General features: G+C 38.0%; 1 pseudogene; it reads left to right on the forward strand.

Annotated features, from left to right (window-relative positions):
- LOC102820882 overlaps window positions 1–9771 on the forward strand; it is a 16354-nt pseudogene extending 6583 nt beyond the window's left edge.
- The last annotated feature ends 1993 nt before the right edge of the window (window positions 9772–11764 follow it).

Raw genomic sequence — 11764 nt, forward strand, 5'->3', positions numbered from 1 at the left:
TTTTTTTTTTTTTTTCTCTTGCAGAATAGCTGGTGGGTTCAAATAGCCAGCCTTGTGGTTTGCAGTTTAGTTCCCTTGATAATAGACATTTCAAATTCTCCTTTACCTTATTTTTCTTTACTTTCATTGTATGAAAGAAACAGAACAGACCAGGAATATCCACCTGAGACTTACTATCTTTGTGGCTTTGCTGGTGATTCTGGGAGCTGGACCATTCCTTTGGATGATATGTGGGAAGAAGAAGATGGAGACCAGAAGAGGCAAGTTGTACTTCTCCTTCTAGGTTCAGACACCCCTTTCGCATCTGGACCCCTCTGAATCTTTCTGCATAGGGAGTGGGCCCTGTAAAGAGGACGGGGGAGCTGGCCATGGCTGTGGAGGTCATGGCAGTGGAAGAGAGATACAGGCTTTTAAGGCACAGAGTCAAGCTGTGCTCTGTATGTTGCTTAGGTCCAGGTTTGCAAGAGGACTGTAGAGACGATGAATCTGACCTCCATTATGTGGAGCTGAGCCAGCAGGTGACTTTAAAGGGCAAGGGCAAGTAGAGTTGAGAGGGGTGGCCAGTCTGGGGATTCCCACGACCATTGCTGTCAAGCCCAATGTTTCCCAAACTGCACAATGTGTTCTTTTTGGCCTCACTACCTGTTTTTCTATTCTAGTTCTATCAACAGTATTTACTAAGAGAATTTGCAACTCAGGCCGCATAGTACTTTATGCTTTGGGGGAATTGATAAGCAGTGGTTATCATCATTGATTCTGTGTGTGTCAATTGATGATACCCTATTCCTAGCCATTTCCTCTGTTTTGCATTTTTAGGGCACGCATGAGCAATATCTGAAAGAAAAAGGGCTCTGGAGACTATCTACAATGAGGTCTGTAATGCAGACCAGGCAATGAAAATAATTTAATTGGAAGAAACAAGAGAATCTGTCACTCCTGGGATACCATTACTCTGAGTCTGCTACCTGCAGATACCTGCTCATCCAACTCCAACTGCCCCTGGTTTGTGTCATCTTAACCTTCCTGATCATAGCTCGTTGAGTATACATAATCGAACCTGCCCTTTCTTCTACAAATATGTTGTCTTCTTAGTGAGAGCTACCCCAACTCCTTAGTTAAAGCTGTTGGCTTCTCTTGACACCATCGTTACTCCTCTTAGCTCTATTTCCCACCTGCCCAGTACTTATCACAAGATTGTTAAGGTGCATTTAGTCTGGGCTATTGAATACTGTGAGCAAATAAGACCTTGGAGTTAGCTGCAAATTCTAATATGTAGATATGGCTATTATTCCTAGGAACTGGCAAAGTTGATATATTAATGACCTTGCCTAAGGTTACAAAGTTAATAAGTGGTTGAACTGGGATTCAGACCTTGGAGTTGAATACTTAACCATTGCATTGTACAGGTTAAAGATATTATGATTTATCCACATAATGGAATAATATTTCGATAATAAATAGGATGAGGTACATCTTTATATATTTTAAAGGGAACAAGTTCATGGAATATAAAATGTGTTATACAACAGTATGTATAATATTGTTGTTAGATGCCATTGAGCCATTTCTGATTCATAGAGACTCATTGTTCAAAAGAATGAAACACTGCTTTGTCTTATACCATCCCCACAATTGTTACTCTTGAACCCATTGTTGCTGCCACTGTGCCAATCCATATCACTGGGGATCTTCCTCATTTTCTCTGATCCTCAAGTTTACCAAGGGGTGATGTCCTTCTTCAGGGACTGGTCCCTCCTGATAACATGTCTGAAGTATGAGACATGAACGCCAAGGAGCATTCTAGCTGTACTTCTTCCAACAGTTTTTTGTTTTGTTGTTGTTGTTCTTCTGGCAGTCTATGGTACTTTCAATATTCTTCTCCAACATCATAACTCAAATGTATCAATTCTTCATTGTTCATCTTTGGTATGCATATGTTGCTGTTCTTAGGTACCATATACTCATAGCAACCCTTTGCACAACAGAACAAAACACTGGTCCTGGGCCAACCTCACAATCGTTGCTACATCTGAGCCCATTGATGCTGCCATTTTGCTAAGCGTTTCACTGGGGGTCTTCCTCTTTTTGCTCTGACCCTCCACCTTACCAAACATGATATCCTTGTCCAGTAACTGGTCCCTTCTGACAATATGTCTGAAGTATGAGAGATGAACTTTGGCCATCCTGGCTTCCAAGGAGCACTTTGGCTGTATTTCTTCCAACTCACATCTATTTGTTCTTTTGGCAGTCCATGGTACGTTTAATATTTTCATCCAACACCATAACTTAAATGCATCAATTCTTCTACAATTTTATGTATTCACAAATCAACTTCGTATGCATATGAGCTTATTGAAAATAACATGGTTTGGGTAAGGCACACCTTTATACTCAAATTGACATCTTAGTTCTTGGACAGTTTAAAAGGTCTTGTGCAGCACATTTGCCTAATGCAATATGTCTTTTGATTTCTTGACTGCTGCTTCCATGAGTGTTGATGGTTGATCTGAGTAAAGTCTTTGAGAACTTCCAATCTTTTTTTCCATTTATATGGATGTTGTTTATTGGTCCAGTGAGGAGGATTTTTGTTTTCTTTACATTGACATAAAACCCCTACCGATGGTTGTGGACTTTGATCTTCATCAGTAAGTATTTTAAATCCTCTTTGCTTTCAGCAAGTTAGGTTGCATCATCTGCATATTGCACACTGTTAATGAGTCTTCCTCTAATCCTGATGCCACATTTTTCTTCATATAATCCAGCTTCTTGTATTATTTGCTCAATGTACAGATTGAATAAATATGGTGAAAGAATACAACCCTGGAGCACACCTTTCCTAATTTTAAGCCATTCAGTGTTAACTTGTTCTGCTCGAACAACTGCCTCTTGGTCTATGTACAGGTTCCTCATGAGCACAATTAAGTGCCCTGGAGTAATCATACTTTGTAATGTTGTCCATAGCTTGTCATGATCCACACAATAGAAAGTTTTTGTATAGTCAATAAAGCTTAGGTAAACATCTTTGTGGTATTCTCTGATTTCAGCCAAGATCCATCTGACATCAGCAGTGATATCCCTCATTCCATGTCCCTTTCTGAATCTGGCTTGAACCTCTGGAAATTCTCTGTCAATGTATGCATATGAGGCTATTGAAAACACAATGACTTGAATCAGATGCACCTTAATCATCAAACTTATATCTTTGCTCTTGATTACTTTAAAGAGGTCTTGTGCAGCAGATATGCCTCATGCAATACATCATTTGATTTATTGACTGTTACTTCCATGAGTAGTGACTATAAGTCCAAGCAAAATTAAGTCTTTGACAACTTCAATTTTTTTTCTTCATTTATCATGATGTTATTTTTTTTCCAGTTTTGAGGATTTTTGTTTTGTTGACATTGAGGTGCAATCCATACTTAAGCTTATGTATGATGTTGATCTTTATGCATATTTTAAGTCCTCTTTACTTTTGGCAAGCAAGGTTGTATTATTTGCATATTTCATGGTCCTCCAATCTCGATGCCATGTTCTTCTTCATATAATCCAGCTTCTTGGATAATTTGCTCAGCATAAAGATTGACTAAGTGTAGTGAAACAATACAACCCTGCTGCATATTTTTTCCTTATTTTAAAGCATTCAGTATCTCCTCTTGGTCTATGTACAGTTTTCTCATGAACACAATTAAGTTTTTTGGAATACCCATTATTTACAGTATTATCCACACCTGTCACGATTCCCACAGTGAAAAACCTTTGCATAGTCAATAAAGTACAATTAAACATCTTTTTTGTAAATTCTGCTTTTTGCCAAGATCCATTTAATGTCAGAATGATATTTTTAGTTCCACACTAAAATTTTTTTGAATCTGGCTTGAATATCTGTCAGTTCCCTGTCGATGTACTGTTTTTGAATTATCTTCAGCAAAATTTTACTTCATTTGGTTTTAATTATATTTTGTTGATTTTCACATTCCATTGTGTTACCTCTCTTTGGAATGGACAAAAAATATGGATCTCTTCCAATAGGCTAGCCAGGTAGTTAGTTATCTTCCAAATTTCTTGACAGAAATAAATGAGTGCCTTCACTGCCTCATCAGTTTGTTGAAATATTTCAATTTGCATTCTTTCAATTCCTGGAGCCTTGTGTTTCACCAATGTCTTCCATGCATCTTGGGATTCTTTCTTCAATACCATCAGTTATTGATCATATGTATAGTATTATGCTGGTTTTAGAAAAGAACATACACATATGTTTGTGTGAACATTAAGAAAGTCCCAATGTGATGCTGTAGGATAAGCATTGGACTGCTAACCATAAGGTTGGTGTTGCAAACCCAGCAATCACTCCTTGGAAATCCTACAGGGTCACTATGAATCTGAAATGACTTGATAACACTTAACAACAACAGCAAATGTTGATAAACCAAACAGCTAACAACACTTTTTTTCATGGTACTATCTCTTTTCTGTATTATCGGATTTTCTACAATACTTATTTAAAATTATATATTAAAACTTTTGAACAAGGCAGCGACTTAATCAGAATTATACTTCTGAAGTATTAAGCCATATCTATGGAGTCCTGATGTGGTGCTGTGGGTTAATGCGCCAGACTGCAAAGCTGTTTGAACTGCAAGGTCAACTGAAGGTTCAATCTCACCAGCTTCTCCTTGGAAACACTATACAGGATTGCTATGGGTCAGAACTGACTCAACAGCACTTCACAACAACAACATGCTAACAGAAAGCTTATCATCTTGGAAACCAGTTGAAATATTTATACTTGTGTTCCTACTTGTATTTTCTATTGTATTCAAATTACCCCTTCAGGATTTTTATTGAAACCATCCCTAAACATAGCTGCATCTAGCTAGATAGTACAGGGAAAATTAAAATATTGGTCTAATTGATCCAAGTTAATAAACCTTGCAACTGCTCATAATCATAACTGTTCATCAGTGTTTTGACATTCTCACCACAGATCAATGAAAACCCAAACTGGGCATCATCTATGTGTTAAAAAAAAAACTTCTTAACGGATGTCTCCCGTGGATGATCATGGTTGAGAACTGAAGCTTTTGGTCTATATGTAATCTTTATAAAATTAAAATGGGAATGTATATGGCAACGAGGGACTTCATCTTCCAAGAAAATCTTCAATATGCCCTTATCACATAGCCTGCAAATGGTAGGTGCAGACATTAAGGAAGGACAGAACCCACAGGTTGACTTTTTGATTCAATATCTTGCCAAGAAATTTTATAAGATACTGGAAGACAAAGCAAGAATGCATATTTTTATATTTACAATAAGAAGTATACTTGCCAACTGGACTTGGTAGACCTTTAGCCTGACCAACAGTTCTCTTCCCAAAGATAGACCAGATAGGAATTCAAAGTATCAGTAGCTATTTGGTGAGCAGGAGTCAGGACAGGTGGGAAGGTACTGCTGGTGTGGATTCAATTGGTCTTAGAGAGACTAAGCTCCCTATATCCATTATAGGACTTACCTGCCTGGGGCACATAGTTCTTCTACTAGCCTGGCAGTACATCATTTGTCTCTGTCACTCACCTTTTTTATGATCTGACCCTTATCAATTACCTCTTTGAGTGACATATTCTTTCTTTAGTCATGTTTATAATTGAAATTAAGTATTGTCTTGTAATCTCTACAAAATGACTTTGTTGGTATATATTGAATGAACAAACAAATCCCTAGAAGGAAATAACCTCATGTCTTTCATTTCTAAGTTCTTAGCAGAGGAAACCCTGGTAGTGCTGTGATTTAGGCACTAGGCTGCTAAAAACAAGGTTGGCTGTTCAAACCCACTAGCCACTCTGTGAGAGAAAAATGAGGTAGTCACTGTTAATATTTACAGTCTTGTCTTGTGGTTTCCCTTGCCTGCTTTTGTAAAATAGATATTTAAATGGAATAGAAAGGAATATTGGGAAATAAGATTACAGAAACCTTGTAAACCTGTCTTAAGCCTATAACTGATTGGAATACCTAAAAGGTATTCTAGAATTTGCCCAGTGAAATAAGCTTGTCAAGCCTTTGTAGAGTATGGGGCCTTAGGTGGAACCCTGAGCCCCAGTCAGAATCTTCTGAGGTGGGACATCTCCACATGAAAGGATATGCAGACCAACCTGGAGAAGCTAGAGGAATGAAGATAACTTCTTGAAAGAAAGACCAGCAGGGGAAAAAAAGAAAAGCAGACTGTTTGACATTTACAAGAACAAACAAGCTGTTTGCCTGGAAGCCATGAAGGCAAGTCATCAAGGCCCTTCAGAACAAGCCCCCTCCCAGACTGAACTCAAAGGGAACACACAGCAGGCTTTTAAACTTGTTGGTAACCATGTTGGTCTACTGGTGAATGGAAGTGGGAGAAGAGCAGCAATTAAGAGATGGCTGAGTTCGACCACATTCCATGGACTCCTGTCGACCTTGAGACTTTGCTTACCTAAAATGGGGGGCTATAAAGGCACAAAGGTGGCTGGATTATAAATTTTCAAGAGGGAGTTTAGTTTCAGAGTGTGCAGGGGAAGGTAGACTCCCCAGTGAATAGTTTTCATCTTATCTAAATGGGTCTGGTGAAAGAAGATGGAGATAAGATTCTTTTGATTCAATGGTGAGTAATTGTTATCATGACTAACTGCAATTGTCACAACTGTAAAGTTAGAAGGTGTGTAACAAAATGGTTGGGTTAATCTTACATTCCAGGAATAGATTACCCTAGAACTATCATGAGAGAAGAGTATGGGTGAAATGTGGAAGCTTAACTAGATAAGCAGCAACACCAGAGATGGAGGCAGAGGTGATGGCATGGAGAGATAGAGCTGCTGAGGGCTCTAGATTCATGGGAAAAGAAAGACTGTGCACTGGCAAGCAGGAGGCTGGCTTGCAAAATGCGCCCTTTTGATTGTTTAAACAATGATATATTCCTGTGTGATTTTGTGTACAGCAACAACAACAAAAAAGGGTATAGAGGCAAATACTGTTAACCAATGACGCATGGAGAGGATTGTAATAATAGAAATGAAATAAAATATGATTGGTTGAGTATAAAACTGATCTTCTGCCATATAAACTATCACTCAATTCACAATAAAATCTTAAAAAAAATGTACATTCTTGTAAACACTTTACAGGGCTGCAATGAGTTGGAATAGACTAGATGTCAGTAGTTTTGGCTTGCTTTGGTTAGTAGAGAGTGTAGAGGCCCTCCATCAATAAACCACACAGTACCAACTGAATCACCAAACTGTCTTTCTCAGTGTATCCAAGAGAAAATTATGAACTAATGGGATCCTGTAGTTTTTGTAGTTGGAATCGTCACCTAATTTATCACTTAGTCAAGATCTCTTATTAGTTTTTAAAACAGAAAATAAACAACCCTTTCTAGAATATAATTAAAATCTATTCAATTAAAATATTCCATAAATGTACAATTTCTGGAAAATGCTATTTGTTGACATTGATTTGCATATGTGTATAAAATCTCATGAAACCAACACAGAAAATATTGAAAAACTTATATAAGTGTTTTCTCCTTCAAGGACAAAAGGGCCAATCCCATTCTTAGTGAGTTATTTCAAATCTTTAAAGAATAAATAATATCTGTGTTAACAAATATGTTTTTAAACTTAGTGGAAGATAAAATGCTTTTACTTATGGGTTGGAAAACATGACAAAGGACAGAAAGAGAAATAAAGTCACACTCCAGCTGTCAAATCTTCTTGAGTACCTATCACATTCCATCTTCCACTGGAAATGTTCTCTGGGTGAGCAGAAAAGCCCAACTTCCCAAGGAGAAGAAGGAGATGAAGGCCTTTTCTTAGCTTCATTCACAGTAACGTGAACAAGAATTGAGTTATTTTCCCTGTAGATTCAGAAACAGAAAAAGGAGTGAGAAGCTTCAGGGTGACTGGACCCTGTCACTGATTACATGCCTTCGGTAAGATGGTTCTATACCATGGGCTACTGTTCATTTGATTGTTCTTGGTAAATCAGAACTTTGAGCCAAGAATAGTCCTATGTTTTACTGCTAATGCAAATTTCTTAGAGTCTAAGATTGTCCATCAAACATGCAATCAAGAGGTATTGATAATTACTGGTGATTGGACAATAGGGTTGGAAACAAAAGAAGAATGATCAGTATATGGAAAATATGGCCTTGGTGATAACAATGATGCTGGAAATCATATGCTAAAATTTTGCAAGAACAATGACTTCTTCATTGCAAATACTTTTTAAAACAACATAAAAAGTGACTATGCATATGGACCTCACCAGAAAAAATACACAGGAATCAAATTGACTACATCTGTGGCAACAGATGGTGCAAATGCTTCATAATCATCAGCCTAAACAAAGCTAGGGGCAGACTGTGGAACAGATCATCAACTTGCTCATACACAAGTTCAGGCTGGAACCAAAATATGATGATGAACATATCCCACCTGAATTTAGAGAACATCTCAAGAACAGATTTGATGCATTATACATTAGTGTCTGAAAATCATAAGAGCTGTGGGATGGCATCAAGGAACAATATAGAGGAAGAAAGCAAAAGGTCATTAAGAAGACAAGGAAGAAAGAAAAGACCAAAATCGATGTCAGAAGAGAATCTGAAACTTGCTTTCTAGTGTAGAGATACTAAAGCAAATAGAGGGAGTAAAAGAACTAAACAGAAAATTTCAAAGGGTAGCTCATGAAGAAAAAGTCAAATGTTGTAATGAAATGTACAAAGACCTAGAATAAGAAAATCCAAAGGGTAGAGCTTGTTCAGCATTTGTCAAGCTGAAAGAACTGAGGGAAACATTCAAACCTTGACATGGTATACTAAAGGATTCTATGGCAAAATATTGAATTAGATTTTGGAGAGACAGGGGAGCCGGGGTAAGAGTGGGGTGGGGAGCTCATATGATCAAGGGGCCCTGAACAAGGAGCTTGAAGTTCAATTGCAGCGGCCGCATCGACCTATTTTTTGGGGTGGGGAGGCCAAGCGCACAGGGAAGGATGGGATCCTGGTCTTTGGCTTCCCGACTGCTCCTGTTTCGACAGTAAACATATCTCCGCCTGTCAGAAATAGAAAGGTGGTTGATTATTCAGTTTCAGGATTTTGATGATGCTGATGAAGATTATGGAAGAAATTCGGGTCCTTCAGCTAAGAAAATGCAATCATCTCCTGGAGAAGCTAAAAATAAGTAATGGTCTGGAAAGAATTCACAGGAAGACAGTGAGGACTCGGAAGAAAAAGATGTGAAGACCAAGAAGGATGACTCACTCAGCAGATGACAGTGAAGACGAAAAACATCATAAAAATGTACATCAGAAACCACAGGCAGCTTCTAAAGCAGCTTCTAAGCAGAAAGAAATGCTCGTGGAAGATGTGTTCAGTTTGGAAGAACAAGAAGAGGAGGATGAGGCACCATTCCACGAAAAAGATTCTGGAAGTGATGAAGATTTCCTAATGGAAGAAGATGATGAAAGTTCAAAAAAGAAAAACAAAACAAAAAAATGGTTAAGAAATCCAACCCTGAGAGAAAAGAAAAGAAAAGAAAATGCCCAAACCTAGGCTAAAGGCAACAGTGACACCAAGTCCAGTGAAAGGCAAAAGGAAAGTTGGTCAAAGGAAAAGACTTCCCAATGGAGAAAAGAAAATGAGGAAACCGAGAGCTCTCCAGCAAAGAACACATCTGACAGCCCTCCACCAGAAAATCTAGGGATGAAGGATCTGAAGATGAAGCCCAGTCTGGGGATGATTAAAAGTGATGATGGTTTGGGGAAAGATTTTATTAACAAAGAAAGGGAACCTCCTTAAGATGCAACATGGTTTGGCTATGGCTTGAAAGATGGGCTTTAATGCTTTTTTCCACTTGTTGAAGATAACATTCTCTCTCTTTTATTTTAAAGAAAATCATTGTTTGTGTAAGTTACTTTTTGGATGTCTGTCTTGTCTTTGCCATCTACTCCTCCACCCCACCTCCAGTCTCCAATGAAAGCTATGCTATATGGATAAATGGGTAACTGATTAACTGCTCCATCTCTTTATTTCAATGGAAGGCACACCACAGTGGTAAAGCAGTAAGATTTAAGATGAACATTATAAACATTTGGCTTTTTGCTAAATAATTAGTTGAATAGTAATCAAAAAGTACAGAAAAGTTTCAATTAAAAATGATTGCTTCTTTCCCTGATTGCACTTAAAAAAAAATTCAATTGTCCTCTGATAAGAGCTTTTTATAGGAGCTCTGGTAGCATAGTGGTTGTGAATCGAGCTGCTAACCTCAAGGTCAGCAGTTCGAAACTACCAGTTGTTCCGTAGGAGAAAGATGAGGCTTTCTGCTCCTGTAAAGATTTACAGCCTCAGAAACCCTGTATAGGGTTGTTATGAGTCAGAACTGACTCAAAATCACAACACCACCAAGAGCTTTTACATACATGAGCTTTTATATACATGAGCTATATACATGAACTTCGATGTCTTTTTTAAAATAATGATTTTAAACTTTCACCGATGAGAGGCAGGTAGGAGATGAAGAATAATTCTGAGTTGTTATGTAAAGTATTTATATTTTTATCTTGGGGAGGGTGTGGAGAGTAGGAATGCCAGGCCTTGTTGAGGGAGGATAAATTTTCTTTTTTATTCATCACTTGTTATTTCTGAGATGAGAGCCAGTGATCCTTTATCCTGCTGCAGTCTTTAAAAGGCTTACATTTTAAAAAGGAAAAAAAAAAAAAAAGGCAGGGGCCACCAAAACTGAAATCACTCTTGATTTCAGATATTATTTTCTAATGGTTTGTTCATGTTTTTAAAATATATGTGTATCTGTTCTGTTTCTTGAATAAACTTTACCAACTATATTTCTCTTCCCACTTCTAACCCTGAAAAAAAAAAGAGAAAAGCCCTAGAAATTATATGGCAAGATCAGTGAATTTCTTCTTAAACTGACAATGTTGTTGTCTACGTTTTAACCAGGTATCAATTAATGTGCAACTCAAAAAAAGAAAAAATATATACTGAATGATGCAGAATGCATCACAAGAAGATGGAAGGAATACACAATCACTGTACCAAAAAGAAATGGTTGCTGTTCAAACATTTTAAGAGGTAGTTTATCATCAAGATACAGTGGTACACAAGGAAGAAGTTCAATGTGCACTGAAGGCATTGGCATAGAACAAGGCTCTGAGAGTTGATGGAATACAAATTGAAATCTTTCAACAAACTGATGCGGAACTGGATACTCACTCATCTATGCCAAAAAAACCTGGCCAACTGATAGGAACAGATCCATATTTTTCCCAATTCCAAGGAGAGTTAACCCAACAGAAGTGGAAATCATAGGACGATATACTATGCAACTGAAGTTTTACTAAAGATAATTTTAAAAATGGCTACAACAGTACATTGACAGGAAACTGCCAGAGGTTCAAGCCGATTCAGGCAGGGACATGGAATGAGGGATATCAGTGCTGACGTCAGATGGTCAGTGCTGACATCAGATGGATCTTGGCTGAAAGCAGAGAATGCCAGAAAGATGTTTGTTGTTACTGTAGTTGCCATCGAGTAGGTACCGACTCACAGTAACCTTATGCACAGCAGAATGAAACACTGGCCGACCCTGGGCCAACCTCACTATTGTTACCATGCTTGAGTCCATCGATGCTGCCACTTGACCAGTCCATCTCGTGTGGGTCTTCCTCTTTTTCTCTGACCCTCTACCTTACCAAACATGATATCCTTTTCCACTGACTG

Source organism: Chrysochloris asiatica, unplaced genomic scaffold, assembly GCF_000296735.1.
Source record: "Chrysochloris asiatica unplaced genomic scaffold, ChrAsi1.0 scaffold00042, whole genome shotgun sequence".
In the NCBI taxonomy this organism is placed as follows: domain Eukaryota; kingdom Metazoa; phylum Chordata; class Mammalia; order Afrosoricida; family Chrysochloridae; genus Chrysochloris; species Chrysochloris asiatica.